The sequence below is a fragment of the Narcine bancroftii genome, chromosome 1 (assembly GCF_036971445.1).
Source record: "Narcine bancroftii isolate sNarBan1 chromosome 1, sNarBan1.hap1, whole genome shotgun sequence".
Classification (NCBI taxonomy): Eukaryota; Metazoa; Chordata; class Chondrichthyes; order Torpediniformes; family Narcinidae; genus Narcine; species Narcine bancroftii.
The window spans coordinates 54,798,237-54,814,756 of NC_091469.1; positions in this window are offsets into that span (position 1 = coordinate 54,798,237).

A 16,520-nucleotide genomic window follows, 5' to 3' on the forward strand; every position below is an offset into this window, starting at 1 on the left:
CGTCCAGTGTAATTCAATCTCTGGCAAATGATGATAGATTTTTCTTTTCCTCTTTCTTTTATATTATTATCTTCTATTTTTTTCTTCTTTTTTTAAATTTTTTTATTTTTCACACCATAAACCACATTAACCATGATACATACTTTTTCCTTTTCAAATATATACAGTGCCATTTTCTCCCCCCCTCCTTCCTCCCATCCCACCCTCTCTACCTCCCCCACCCCCCCCCGTCCATTTAAAGTACAAAATCTAGGATACATTAAACCAGTCAAACAATGTTGTCATTCAAAAAAAATAAACAAGAAATTCCACTGAGTTAATTCTTTTCATTTCCTTCTCCTTTCATTAATTTAGGTAGTGAATGTCCCCGGTAGGTTTTCTCTATTGTGTTTCATGTAAGGCTCCCATATTTGTTCAAATATTTCAATATTATTTCTTAAACTATATGTTATTTTTTCTAATGGAATACATTTATTCATTTCTATATACCATTGTTGTATTTTCAAATTATCTTCCAATTTCCAGGTTGACATAATACATTTTTTTGCTACGGCTAGAGCTATCTTAACAAATCTTTTTTGTGCACCATCCAAATCAATTCCAAATTCTTTGTTTTTTATGTTACTTAGGAGGAAGATCTCTGGATTCTTTGGTATATTGTTTTCTGTAATTTTATTTAATATTTGGTTTAGATCTTCCCAAAATTTTTCTACTTTCTCACATGTCCAGATTGCATAAATTGTTGTTCCCATTTCTTTTTTACATCGAAAACATCTATCAGATACTGTTGGGTCCCATTTATTTAACTTTTGAGGTGTAATGTATAGCCTGTGTATCCAGTTATATTGTATCATACGTAACCTCGTATTTATTGTATTTCTCATCATTCCAGAACATAACTTCTCCCATGTTTCCTTTTTTATCTTTATATTTAAATCTTGTTCCCATTTTTGTTTAGTTTTACCATTTGTTTTCTCATTCTCCTTTTCTTGCAGTTTAATATACATATTTGTTATAAATCATTTGATTATCATTGTATCTGTAATCACATATTCAAAGTTACTTCCCTCTGGCAAACTCAGAGGGCTTCCTAATTTATCCTTCAAGTAGGATCTCAATTGGTAATATGCCAGCGCTGTATCTTGAGTTATATTGTATTTATCTTTCATTTGTTCAAAGGATAATAATCTATTTCCTGAAAAACAATTTTCTATTCTTTTGATCCCTTTTTTCTCCCATTCTCTAAAGGAAAGGTTATCTATTGTAAAAGGGATTAACTTGTTTTGCGTCAATATTAGTTTTGGTAATTGATAATTTGTTTTATTTCTTTCTACATGAATCTTCTTCCAAATATTGAGTAGATTATGTAATACTGGAGAACTTCTATGTTGTACCAATTTTTCATCCCATTTATATAATATGTGTTCAGGTATCTTTTCCCCTATTTTATCTAATTCTAATCTGGTCCAATCTGGCTTTTCCCTTGTTTGATAAAAATCTGATAGGTATCTTAATTGTGCGGCTCTATAATAATTTTTAAAGTTTGGCAGTTGTAAGCCTCCTTGTTTATACCATTCTGTTAATTTATCTAGTGCTATCCTCGGTTTCCCCCCTTTCCATAAAAATTTCCTTATTATTTTCTTTAACTCCTTGAAGAATTTCTCTGTCAGTTGTATTGGCAATGCCTGAAATAGGTATAATATCCTTGGAAAAATGTTCATTTTAATACAGTTTATCCTTCCTATTAGTGTTAGTGGTAAATCTTTCCAATGCTCTAAATCGTCCTGTAATTTTTTCATTAGTGGATAATAATTGAGTTTATATAGTTGGCCGAGATTTTTATTTATTTGTACACCTAGGTATCTTATTGCTTGCATTTGCCATCTAAATGGTGATTCCTTCTTAAATTTTGAGAAATCCGCATTATTCATTGGCATTGCTTCACTTTTATTTACTTTAATCTTGTAACCCGACACTTCTCCATATTCCTTCAATTTCTTATATAATTCTTTTATTGATAGTTCTGGTTCTGTTAAGTATACTATAACATCATCCGCAAATAAACTGATTTTATATTCCTTGTCTTTTATTTTTATCCCTTTTATATTATTTTCTGTTCTTATCAATTCTGCTAGTGGTTCTATAGCTAACGCGAACAATAAGGGTGATAGTGGGCATCCCTGCCGTGTTGACCTGCTTAAGTTAAATTGCTTTGATATATATCCATTTACTGTCACTTTTGCCAATGGCCCCTTATATAATGCTTTAATCCAATTAATATACTTCTCTGGTAAACTGAATTTTTGCAATACTTTGAATAAATAATTCCATTCTACTCTGTCAAAGGCCTTCTCTGCGTCTAAAGCAACTGCTACTGTTGGCGCTTTACTCCCTTCTACTGCATGAATTAAGTTAATAAATTTACAAATATTGTCTGTTGTGCGTCTTTTTTTAATAAATCCAGTTTGGTCTAGATTTACCATTTTCGGTACATACTCTGCTAATCTGTTTGCTAATAGTTTAGCTATTATCTTATAATCTGTATTAAGTAATGATATTGGTCTATATGACGCTGGTGCGAGTGGATCTTTCCCTTGCTTTACTATTACTGTAATTATTGCTGTTTTACATGAATCTGGTAAGCTTTGTGTTTTATCAATCTGGTTGATTACTTCCAGGAGGGGAGGAATTAATAAATCTTTAAATGTTTTATAGAATTCTATTGGGAATCCATCCTCTCCTGGTGTTTTATTATTTGGTAATTTTTTTATTATCTCTTGTATTTCTACTATTTCAAATGGTTCTGTTAATTTATTTTGTTCCTCTATTTGTAATTTTGGTAGTTCAATTTTAGTTAGAAATTCATCTATTTTCCCTTCTTTCCCTTCGTTTTCAGTTTGGTATAATTGTTTATAGAATTCTCTAAAGTTTTCCTTGATCTCCTTTGGATTATATGTGATTTGTTTGTCTTTTTTCCTTGATGCCAATACCATTTTCTTAGCTTGTTCTGTCTTAAGCTGCCATGCTAGAATTTTGTGCGTTTCTTCTCCACTTTATATGTTTGTAGTGTTTCATATTTTATTTTTTTATCTGCCAATTCTCTTCTTTTAGTTGTATCTTCCTTCATTGCTAATTCTTTTTCTATATTTACTATTTCCCTTTCCAACTGCTCTGTTTCCTGATTATAGTCCTTCTTCATCTTGGTTACATAACTTATTATTTGCCCTCTAATGAACGGTTTCATTGCATCCCATAGTATAAACTTATCTTTCACTGATTCCGTATTTATTTCAAAATACATTTTAATTTGTCTTTCAATGAATTCTCTAAAATCCTGTCCTTTGAGTAGCATGGAGTTTAATCTCCATCTATACATTCTTGGAGGGATGTCCTCTAACTTTATTGTCAATATTAAGGGTGAATGGTCCGATAATATTCTAGCTTTATATTCTGTTTTTCTTACTCTATCTTGCATATGAGCTGATAACAAAAATAGGTCTATTCTTGAGTATGTTTTATGTCTAGCCGAGTAATATGAATATTCCTTTTCATTTGGGTGTTGTTTCCTCCATATGTCCAAAAGTTGCATTTCTTCCATCGATTTAATTATAAATTTGGTTACTTTGTTCTTTCTGTTAATTTTTTTCCCAGTTTTGTCCATATTTGAATCCAAATTCAGGTTGAAATCCCCTCCTATTAATATGTTCCCTTGCGTATCTGCTATCTTCAAAAAAATATCTTGCATAAACTTTTGATCTTCTTCGTTAGGTGAATATACATTGAGTAGATTCCAAAACTCCGAATATATCTGACATTTTATCATTACATATCTCCTTGCTGGATCTATTATTTCCTCTTCTATTTTAATTGGCACATTTTTACTAATTAATATAGCTACTCTTCTTGCTTTTGAATTATATGACGCTGCTGTTACGTGTCCTACCCAATCTCTCTTTAATTTCTTGTGCTCCAATTCAGTTAAATGTGTTTCTTGCACAAATGCTATATCAATTTTTTCTTTTTTCAGTAAATTTAGCAGTTTCTTCCTTTTAATTTGGTTATGTATTCCATTAATATTTAAAGTCATATAGTTCAGCGTAGCCATTTTATACTTTGTTTATCTTCCCTTTCCGTTTCTCCATCATCACCTTTCCTTCTTATCCATTTCTACTTTCTTGTTTTGAACACTTTATAAGACAACATTTCTAAAACATCAAACATTTTCCTTATTCTCCTATTTAAAACTTCTTTAACCCCATTCTCCCCTCCCCCTCCTGAGTTGCCCTTTATCCCTTGTCGGACAACCACATCTCCCCTCTCCATTTGGATTTGCGAATTCACTCGCAAACGTCAGCTGATTTTGCAGTGACCTTAACTCCTCCCCACCCAGCCCCCCCAGAAAAGATTTAAATTTTCATATGTAACAAAGGTCACTCTTTTAATTCCCTCCTTATTCCCTCTATTCCATTTCCCTCCATTATTAATTCTTGTCTATACTCTATATATTTTCCTCTAAATACGGATACATTCATGTATGCACACTATATATATATATATATATATATATATATATATACACACATATACCCCTTTACACACATACATATAGATCGTGGTCATTTTTACTCTTATTACATGTCTTCATCTCTCTGCTTGTTTTGTAGTTGTTCTGCAAATTTCCTTGCTTCCTCTGGATCCGAGAATAGTCTGTTTTGTTGCCCTGGAATAACTATTTTAAGTACCGCTGGGTACCTTAACATAAACTTATATCCTTTTTTCCATAAGATCGTTTTCGCTGTATTGAACTCCTTCCTCTTCTTCAGGAGTTCAAAACTTATGTCTGGATAGAAAAAAAATTTTTGTCCTTTATATTCCAGTGGCTTTTTGTCCTCTCTTACTTTCTTCATTGCTTTCTCCAATATATTTTTTCTTGTTGTATATCTTAAGAATTTTACTAAAATGGATCTTGGTTTTTGCTGCGGTTGTGGTTTCGGGGCTAAAGTTCTATGTGTCCTCTCTATTTCCATTTCTTCCTGTAATTCTGGTCTTCCCAGGACCCTGGGGATCCAATCTTTTATAAATTCTCTCATATGCTTGCCTTCTTCATCTTCCTTAAGGCCCACTATCTTTATATTATTTCTTCTATTATAGTTTTCTATTATATCTATCTTCTGAGCTAACAGCTCCTTTGTCTCTTTAACTTTTTTATTAGATTCTTCTAATTTCTCTTTTAAGTCCTCTACTTCCATTGCTACAATTGTTTCTCATTTTTCCACATTTTCCACTCATTTTCCTAACTCTGATATGACCATTTCCATTTTATTCATTTTTTCTTCTGCATTCTTAATTCTTCTTTTTATCTCATTAAATTCTTGTAATTGCCATTTTTTCACTGATTCCATATATTCTTTAAAAAAAGATACATCCATTGTCTTGCCTTTCTCTTCTTCTTCCACTTCTTTCTGTTCTTCTTCTTCCTCTGGATTGACCATCTGTTGTTTCCTTGTTTTCTTTTAACCCTCTTCTTTCTTGTTGTCGTTATTGTCTGTGTTCTGCACCTGCTGCTGTGCTGCAGGTGTCTCTCTCAGCTGTGGAGATCGACTCCACAGCTGATCCCCCCTCCCGTCAGTGTGTTTTTTTTCATGCGCGGTTGCGCACTTTTACTCGGCTCTGCGAGCCATTTTTGTAGTCTCGAGCCCAGGACTTCCACTGACCTGTGGGAGCAGGCTTCTCTCTCCGTGGCGGGCCTCTTCATACACCTTCTTCTTCCAACGTCTTTCCTTCTTCTTTTCTTCCCGTTGTTTTTGGTTTTTCTTTCTTCGCTGCCATTTTCTCCACACTTTTACTTTCACTTTGTTTTGGTTTTTAAGTTTGTGCCTTTGCTTTTTCTCTATCTTTTTTTAACTTTTCTGGAGAGGGCTGGAGTTCCCCTACCGGCCATTACTCCATCACGTGACTCCCTATTCTTCTTTATATGTTGTATGTTTTATGTATATGGGAAACTGCAGCAAGCAAGGTTTTCAGTGCATCTGAACATGGTACATGGTATTTGTATAAATTACAAATAAACTGAAAAAATCATGGAAACTGATCCTTATTTAGAAATCTGTATGATGTTTAAAAGACTCTTCGCTCTCATTTGGTTCTTGGTTACAGGAATTATTGACTGTGCTGAAAAATTCATTGTTTCCAGCAAGTTGCTGGATCTCCTTCATATGAGACTTTATGAAGAACATCAGTACTCAGCAACACTGGAGGAGACTTTGAAGCAAATTTCCTCAATTCCCTCTTTGACACAAATGTCCTTAACTCAGACGCTCAACACACTATCCAGTGCAACAATGGCATCATGCCAGTTCAGCAAGAGATTGACCCGAACACCTGAGAGATGAACAATACATTCATAACCTCACCTCAGTGATCTGGGAAATTGAGAATTTGCTCATGAATTTAAGAGATGTCAGAAACATGACTATCTTTGAGAAATGAGAAGACTTTTATGAGATGGTTACATATGATCTCTTGTGCTGTGGCCAGGTCACACGATTAAGAGTTGAATTGTGGATTCAAATGGTCCAATGGACAAGATCTTCAACACTGATGACAAAGTTGCTTGAAGTCCACAAGATTATATATGGCAATAAGTCAATAACTAAAAAGGACCAATGAATCTCATTCTCGTGCACAACTACAAAAGGCATTATCAAAACACTGGAAAAGCATTAATAATTTTCTTTCTGAAATATCCCATAATCCTCTGTCAGGATAGGCAAACTGATGTTGGTATCCTCTCCCAGAACCTTATCACCAGCAGCGAAGCTCTGACCATGTCCAACTAACTCTAATGAGAAGGCCACAGTATTTGTATGAAAGACATTCTACTCTGAGCTCTATTATACAACATAAAACATTACAGAACACGACAGGCCCATCAGCCTACAATGTTGTGCTGACCTATGGAAACATTCTCCACAATAATCTAATTTTTCTCTACCTCACGCCCATTTCGTACATCAAGAAAGTTATGTCAAGCGAACAGAGAAGGCATTTTAAGGATGTTCTCAGAGACTCCTTGAATGATTATAATATCCTTACTAATTCAGAGGACTGTGACTTGTGACTGAGAACATTCAGTAATGGACTGAGCAACTTAAGTCCATACAATGGAGATGCCTAAAAGTGAATCGCTATCAGTAGAAGGAGCAAACAACCTCCTTCGCCTACCCCATAAACCAGCTCCAACCCCAACAATGGCAGATGCTGCAGTTCCTACATGGCTCTGATCTCCAGAACCTATCAAATTGCAATGGAAAAAGTCATTCTTGACCCAAAGGAAAACTGGGAAGAGGAAGAAGGTGATTTTTAAAAGTTAATTCAAAGATGTTTACTTGTTGTGATTATTAAAATCTTGATGACATCACAGCTACTGGTCAACAAGGACCTCTTTTAAACCAAAGCAGGGTGTTAAACAAGAAAATTTGTACACAGAAATCTTTATTTCAAAATTATTTTTGGAGGCCAAATTTTGGGTAATATGATAAAAATAATCCATATTTGTGCAATATATAATACAACATTTATTATGTATTTTTAAAAATTTAGTTAATTGCTGTTGTTAGTGAGGAAACAGACAAGGACTCTGAATACAGTTTTTTTTGTATTGAAGGATTTTATTTACAGAAGGCAAGTGTGGGAAATGGTAGCTGATGCACACACACACACACACACACACACACACACACACACACACACACATGAACTAGTACATACAATGATCAAGGAAAAATCCCTACGATGCCCCATCACCCCTTGATTCAGTGCAGGCACGGCTCTATGCTACAAGGGACACTAATTAAATGCTCCCAACCCATTTAACAGGGCACATCTTACTAACAGTTTCTCCAACACCCCTCCACATTTCTAGGCCTGGAGTGAAGCAGGGTGGTCCCAAGCTGGCAAAAAAGAGAGAAAACAAAGAGCACATGGCACCTTTATAGTGCTGGATGGACAAGCCCACATCATTTCCAGGGGGCCAATGACTCAGTGCCAGGAGGATTAATCCAATTACAACAGCCAATGGCCCAAGGCCAAGGACAGGCAGGCTGGAGAGTGCAGTCCAGGTAATTTACATAGTACAACAGCAAGATGCACACTAATGAATGGGGCGGAACCATACATTGATTGGCAGGTGGTGTGTCCTCTGACTAGGTAGGGGACAGTACTGTCACAAGACAGCCACAACCCTTCCCAATACAAGTGCCAAATAGCTGCTGTTCTTAATTTAATAAATTCTATTTGTAGTTGATTTTGAATACATGCATGTATAAAACATAAATACTATTGCTTTTCACAAAATGTACTGTTGTAAGAGGTTTTTAAAAACAATTAAATCATAGATTTATTTCCTCATCTATATGAATAACCAAATGAACTTCTAATATTAAAATATTTGCAAAATCTTAACTGGGCTTTGTTGATACATGGCATGTTGAGGTTTTCATTGGTAATCAGTGGTAGCCTGTTATTACCATGTGAGACAAACAGGTACAATTAAATGTATTAATGTAAAGGGGTGGTTTGAATTAAAATTGCATGAGACTAACAAATCTAATATTATAATTTTAAATAAGAGAACAAATTTAAATTTTATGTATATCAAATTCTTATTTATTACTGATTTTTATGTTAAAACTGCATTCTCTTCAATTAAAGTATGTTTTGGTGTTCTGAATTAAGGCTGTGCAAGAGTTTAATATTAACCACAAGATAAATTTAAGATGTTACTTCTGTAGATTTGGAATATCGCTGTTTTCAGCATAAGATAGCTAATGTCTGACAAAACCTTGGAAATATCTGTCACAGGATGGCCCAAGGAAATGTCACTTTTTGCAATGAAGGTTAATTGCATTGCTTTAGCTGCTTTGCTAACTGTACCACCCTGATGTCAAGCTTAAAAGAAATAAAAGTTGCATTTGTGTGAAAAGATCTGATTTTCTTAGGTGCCTGAATAGATGAAAATGGATACTGCCAATTAACAAGAAACCTAGACCATCATCAGAGCGAGTAATGCTGAGTTACATTTCTGCTCCCTTCAGAATGCTTAGAGCAGAAGGGCAGATGTGTCTAGTGTTCAGTTTTGTTGCAGTTGGTGGAAATTGTCTGTTAAATCTGGAGACTGAGGGTCTGGGAGGGGAGGCAAGAGAGCAGAGTTGCAGGAAATAAATGAAGTACGGTCATGGGTTTTGTCACCTATGGTTGGGAGGAAATCACATTTCAAGAAGATTTTGTGAATGGAGCAGATAAAACAGACAGAGGGTATTGGGAGAATCAAACACTATTTTTATAGGAAACAAGGCAGGTTGACTATGAAATAAAATTAACAAAAATGAGCACGCCCATCAGGCCAAACTGCACTTGTGTGCAAAGAGAAAACCAATGAGTTTGTTTTGAAGTCTTTCTTTCCCAATGTTTTGGCAGTAAGGCTTCAAAATGAAAGGATAACTCTGTTCCTATTTTTTTACAAATGCCACCTGACTTGCTGGTGATTCCAGCATTTTCTCTTTTTATTTCAGACTCCAGCATCTGCAATTCTTTACATTTTCACTTGAACTGGTGCAAGCCGTGAGATTAACGCCTGTGTTGAAATAGTTCATTGAGAGTGTTAACTGGATGCAGCACCAGCCCAACACCCATTTTCAGGCTCCATACAATGTAGCTAGCACAAACATTCTCAGCCAATGAGAGAGATAAATATTTTAGCTCAATCTATAACCATAGACCCAACTTCTATTTATAAACCCACCACACCACTTGAATATAGTCAACTGCTTTTGGAAAGTTCTAGGAAACCTGCTTCCATAACCCTTTCAAATTTAATTTCTTCATGTGAAAGTAACTTTCAGTTTTTCCCTAACTCTTTAGGCACTAACTTTTGTATGCTGTGATCATTGAGACTATGAAACATATGCTTTCAACTAAAATATAATTGATACTTGGTATCCTCAGTTGTTGACTCCTCAGTAAACCTACCATTCCAGGGCATGTGTCAAGGAGCTGTTGGAATTCTTTGAAGATCTTTCAAAAGCAAAATGAATATGTATCTGTTAGCTACAGGACATAAGAAAAAGAATTAAATGAGGAGCATACTCTGTGAACACATGAATTCCTATTGTGTGGAGATCCCATTGAGATCTCAGGTAAGCAATTATCCAGAGTGTTGAAATAAGATTTAAATAATTTAATAGATATTCAGGAATTCTGCTTGACTGAGAGTATTAAGAGAAAAAATGGAATTTAATTTTGAAGGTACATCACAATGATAGGCCCTTCTGGGCTACAAGCTCACGCTGCCCAAATAACCTATTCTGGAATGTGGGACGAAATGGGAGCACGTGGAGAAAACCTAGACGGACATGGGGAGAATGTACAAACACCTTACAGACATTCAAACCCAGGTTGCGAGCACTGTATTAGCACTGTATTGACCATTACACGAACCATTTTTCCATGATTCATAAGGCTCCAGATTCCCAGGCTACATTTTTTTTTCAGGGGAAAAACAGAAAATTCTGAATACCCTCAGTAGGTCAAGCAGTATCTGTGTAAGGAGAAACAATGTTAAAGTATACAAGAAAGAATCCTTTGGTAAATCTACAGGGATGGGAATATCTTATTTAAAACATTTGATTTTTTTTGGCTCTTACATGGAGATCATAGATCAAGAAAATAACTACAAAATGTTGCTTTCCAATGTTATAAATAAATACTGAAGCCACACCACACATTGTCCACCAAAACAGAAATGACAAATCAGACACCTTCACCTTATTTCGCAGTTCTTCTCAGCTTCCCGCCTCCACAGCACTATTGTCCAATCTTCATCCATTAAAAATTGAGCATGGCATTCTGCTTAGACTGTTTTGGTAATATTACGGTCTGGAGAGGCCGAGCCACCATCATCCAGAGTATAGGAGTTGGGATGTTGTGATAAAGTTGCACAAGACATTGATGAGGCCATATCTGGAGGATTGTGTGCAGTTTTGGTCACCGAACTCCAGGAAATATATCAATAAGATAGAAAGAGTGCAGAGAAGATTTGCTAGGATGTTGACCAGACTTCAGGAATTGAGTTACAGGGAAAGATTAAACAAGTTAGGACTTTATTCCTTGGAGCATAGGAGAATGAGGGAAGATTTGATAGAGGTAGTTAAAATTCTGAGGGGTTCAGACAGGGTAAATATAGGTAGGGTTTTTTCCCCAACTGAAGTTAGGTGAGTTACAAATCAGAGGACATGAGTTGAAGGTAAAAGGGGAAAAATTTAAGGGGAACATGAGAGGGAAATTCTTCACAAAGAGAGTGGTTGGAGTGTGGAATGAGCTGCCAGCAGAAGTGGTGAATCCAGGCTCAATTTTAACATTTAAGAAGAATTAGGACAGGTACATGGAAGGGAGAGGTATGGAGGGCTATGGACTGGATGCAGGTCAGTGGGACTAGGCAAAAATAAAATGGTTCAGCACAGATTAGAAGGGCTGAAAGGGCCTCTTTCTGTGCTCTAATGTTCTATGGTTCTAAATTTTAAATTTTAAATTTGTATTTTGGTAATTAAATTTAAATTCTCTCTCTGAGTGGGTTGAAGGATTCAGAGAAAATGAAGTCACGCGCACAAGGCCATGTTTTACTTGAAACCTAACAGGAATGCACAATTAATACAAGGGATGAAGTTATCAACAATTAGGAAATGTTAAAAATTTATAGGATTCAAATTGCTTTTATATTTATAAAACGAATTAACACAAAAATATTGTCATTAAACTGTTGGCCTATTTTACAAGAGACTTTCATAAGTTTTGAATTTTTGAGCTATCTCATTCAAAATAAGTTAAATCAACACCCCTAATAATGTATCTGTGGCGGGCCAAGATTCTGCATAGTGTAGTGGGCTGAACCATCGCCATTGCAGTTTGCCAAGCAGCTGCGTAGCTCCATGACTCACCTGGCCAGGGGGGCGTGCGCGGTGCTGCGGGCTGGGTTGTGGTACACTGAGGAGTTGTGTACTCACTTTCAAGATGGCGCAGCGCTCCCATTGTCTTTATTAAGACATGCCCTGCAGGTGAATTGCAGCATGGTGTGATGTCACTTCCGGTCCCGGGTGTCCAGGCTGGAAGGAATTTAAAAGAGGAGGTAAATTTATATAAAGGTGCTTTTGCCGACTAACATTGTGTCTGGTGAATTCATTTAGTAACTCTACTGGAGTAGTTGCTACAAATCCTTTGTTCTATATGCACAGATTTGTTTGATCATGTGATTTATCATACCACTTGAGTTATGTCCTCATAATTACAAACAATAAAATGAATGTTTATGGCATTTCTTATAATATTGTGTGGCCTTTTGGTAGTACTGTTTTTGATCTGTTACAGACAAAACTTAGTCTTCAGATGTTTCCCTGCTAGAAATAATTCAAAATGCCAAAGAAATGTGCATCCATGGTTTACCCACTGCCAATTGCATACAAAAGCATACTTCATTGATTCACTGCCAAGTCATGCATGGAAAAGAAATTGATATGATTTGTCCCATTTATTGTTTAGCTTCCGTCCTTGGTAATAAACAATGTTAGTGCACAAACTGCTTTCCTGTATCTTTTTTTATTTGTAAAGCTTTGCACCACTGTGTAATTTACAAGGCAGCTCATCTTTCCACGGTATATTGCTGACAAAAAGAGCAGCTACTGCTTTCAAGAGCTAAGACTATAAGGACCATTCAGTTTGACCATGGACAGATTCACTTCAGCTGGTTCTGATCTCCAATGATATCAACTAGAAAGGTTTAAATCTGCTGCAGACTGAATATTGTGTTTTGGTCCCAATGGCTGATATTGTTAATTCATTGAGATGGGAACTAACTTACAGAAGTACTTTAATCAGACTTTTGCGAAATATGTAATAAATTTTCATAAGTGATACTTTTAAAGAAAATAAAGCCATAATGTCATTGGACAGCTGAATTGAGAACAAGCCCTTTCTAAGCAAGCCTAGCTGAGGATCCAGTTGTAACCAGTGTGTGAAACCAAACATAAACTTTTACTACAAAATTAATATTTTAATTCCATTGGGTAACAATGACGATACTATTAAAGTTCAGCAAGTTTATATTAATGAGCCATCTAACACATCTTGACTGGTCTTCCATCTGCCAACCCTTGAAGCATGCCAGAGTAGAATGGAAGAGTAGTTCATGGTATATTCCTGTACAATACTGCCAAAATAACAAAATTGAGAATTGTATCTTTTTGTGAACAAATTACATGATTGTATATGAATATTTTAAATGTCATTGTACTTGAAACCAGACTCACTAACAGAACTGGTCATGACCATTCGTGATAATTGTTTACAGGCCTTCAAGATTTACCTTTACATTTAATGCAAAATTAATAACAGCAAACGAGAGAAGGTTTTAGGTATTTAAAACATACATACATAATCTGTTTAGAAAATTTGATGTACATTTTCATAAAGCCATTTTCAAATTGGCTGGTGGATTAGATGCTTTCAGAGAAATGTTATATAAACTTGCATCAGCTGTATTAGTGCTGTGGGATACAATTCTTAAATAAATAAGGGAATGATTTTTAATAATGAATTACAATTTGGCTTCCTGCCCAATTGTGCTCTGTCATGGAAGATTCCACGTTCACTAAGATGAAAATACATTTGGGAAGATACTTCAAGCAGTAAATTAATTTTCAAAAATAGTGCAGATTTGTGCAAAGTTTGTGCCTGGATTACCAATCGTCACTGAAGTCAATGAAAAATTGCTGACAGTTATCTTTTCCGTAAGAAAATATAATGATAATACATGAAAAAGCGCAAGTTTGAGCAAAGCCTTTTAGTGATTGCTGCATCAGCTAAAATTAAATTACAGCCAATATCAAGGCAAAGTGACATAGAGCCAGTTCTTAAGCGGTGTCAAAATTAAGTTCAGAAGAAAAATAATTCATCCTGTTTAATATATTTGTGTATCTTGTCAGTCTATTTCTACCTTTGTTTGTTTGAAGAATTATTTCCTTATGTCGCAGCGCTGCCAACTAGAGTCATATTCATGTACAACATGGAAGCAGGCCCTTAGGCCCAATTTGTCCGTGCTAATCACGTTAGTCCCACTTTCCAGCATTTGATCCAAATTTCCCATCCATGAACCTGTCTAAATGTTTTTTTAAAACTTAGAATTGCTGATACTTCCATCTCTTCCATATACCTGTCCCTTTTAATTATTTCCCCTCTCAGCATTAATCTATGATTTCTAATTTTATAATCACCTACTTGGGAGAAGGGCTTATCTATGCCCTTAATCATGTTATAAACATCAAAAAGTCCAACTTTAACCTCCAAAGGAAAGTCCTTGCTTATTCAGTCTCTCACTATAATTCAAGCCTACGAGTCCTGGCAACATTCTCATAAATCTTTTCCATCTTAACAATATTTTTCTGTTAGCTAGATAATCAAAACTGAACACAATACTTTCAAGTCCTGACTCACCAACATCATGTACAGTTTCATTATGCAATGCTCCTGTGCTCAATGCCCTGACCAATGGAGGCATGCTTTTCAAAAACCTTCTTCACACCTTGTCTTTCTGCATTCCCTTTTGTGGTACGCTGATGTAGCAGTAAGCAAACACAAACTTAAAAAACTATACAACAGGCTTTATTCCAGTAAAAATATGAACCCCAGTTCAAGCCTTGGTGGCTCCCTGTGTGACTGGCTCAGGAGGGGCTGGCTCAGATTTTATTCAGGTTGGCTTATTGACAGCCAGCTAGGTGGAGTCAACCCCTTAGGTGGTCTTCCTGCAGGTACAGAGATCACCCCCTGCAGTATCACCACATTCACCCCCTTCTTAAAATTAAGTCTGGGGTGGGGGGGGGTGGGTGCAAAATGGTGCCAGGTGGTATTTACAGATTCAGGCAGTCACTGGGATCATCACAGGATTGGCTCCTGGTCAAAGGTCAGTAAGGGCATGGTTGGTTGGGTCCGGCGTAGCCGTGGCAGGCATTGGTGTGGGCAGCGTGGTATCTATCTGTATGTCTGTCTACAGGGGTGGGGTGGCCGCCTTAGTGTTCCAGATTTCAACATCTACAGTTTCTGTCGTCTCTTGATATTTGACTATTTTGCGTCACAGTCGTTTAGAGTCACAGATTCAATAAAGCACAGAAAAAGCCTTTTTGGCCCAACTTGTCCATGTTTATCAAGTTGCTTATCTGAGCTTGTCTGATTTGCCAATATTTGGCCCATATCCCTTCAAATCTTCCCTTTCCAAATCTATATGTATTAATGAATCGCTGTATCTGAATATGCAATGAATAAAACTCACTTCTAACTTCAACTACATCAAATGTCGATCTAAAACCACTCTCACTTCATGTATACTGCTAGTTTTGATACCCTGCAATTTTGTCTTGCAAAATAGTTAAGCAGAACTGTTTGGAAACACTTAACAGGCAACAGTTGTCAGAAAGAAAGATAGGCAAAGATTATTAGTCTACGCTCTCTCTCCCTCTCTCTCTCTCTCTCTCTCTCTGACAGCAAGAGTCAATCTAAAATAAAGACAGAAAATGTTACAGATACACATGTTAGAGAGCATCTGTTAGAGAGCAACATGAGAAAATAAAAGAGTTAACATTTGCCATCTTCACGTGTCCAGAATGGTCACTGAATGAAATTAAGGTAATTGACATGATGGGCATATTATCAATGAAATTAACGTCATTAACACGATGGGTGTATGTCAATAAGGTTCATGGATGCAATCTGTACTGCAGGTTCTATCCAGCAGTTTTCTTATTTCAAATCATTCATCAGGATTCAGAAACTAAGCAGCCCTGCTGGGAAGCTGATGACATCAGAGATCATCATTAGTCTTAAGCATGCTGGCTGAAAACCTTCCTTTTCATCTGTCCATCCATGTAGAAATACTTCCAGGGGAACACAATGTGACTAAGCTTGGGGTGCAACTTCTGCCAGGTTTCCAATTTGACTGATAACTGTTAACCATCAGAGAAGACTTTTGCTTCACTTCTCACATCTTAACTGTGAATGCAAGAAAAATATTCAGACCATCTTCTGGAAATGTGACTGACCCACTGGGTGAGAAGCAACATAATAAAAGGCAACAGGAGCTTATTCTGCTCATCCTGTCTATCCTACTTTGGTGCACTGTTAGCTAGAATCAGACACACACAAGGTAAGACTGCACAACAGGCTTTAATCCACAGAGACTTCCACAGAGCCAAGGTGGCTGTGGCTGCAGCAACTCTGAGTGAGGCCTTGGGAGGCCGGCGCAGGCTTATATCCTGGAGGGTGATTGACACCTTACCAGGTGGGGCTTGATCTATTCAGGCCGACTGATTGACAGCCGGCCAGGTGTTGACCTGTCCCCTTACACTCCTGCAGGTACAGAGGTTGCCCCCTGCAGTAGGCCGGTGGTGTACCACCACACCTACCTTTTTGAATAAGCTATC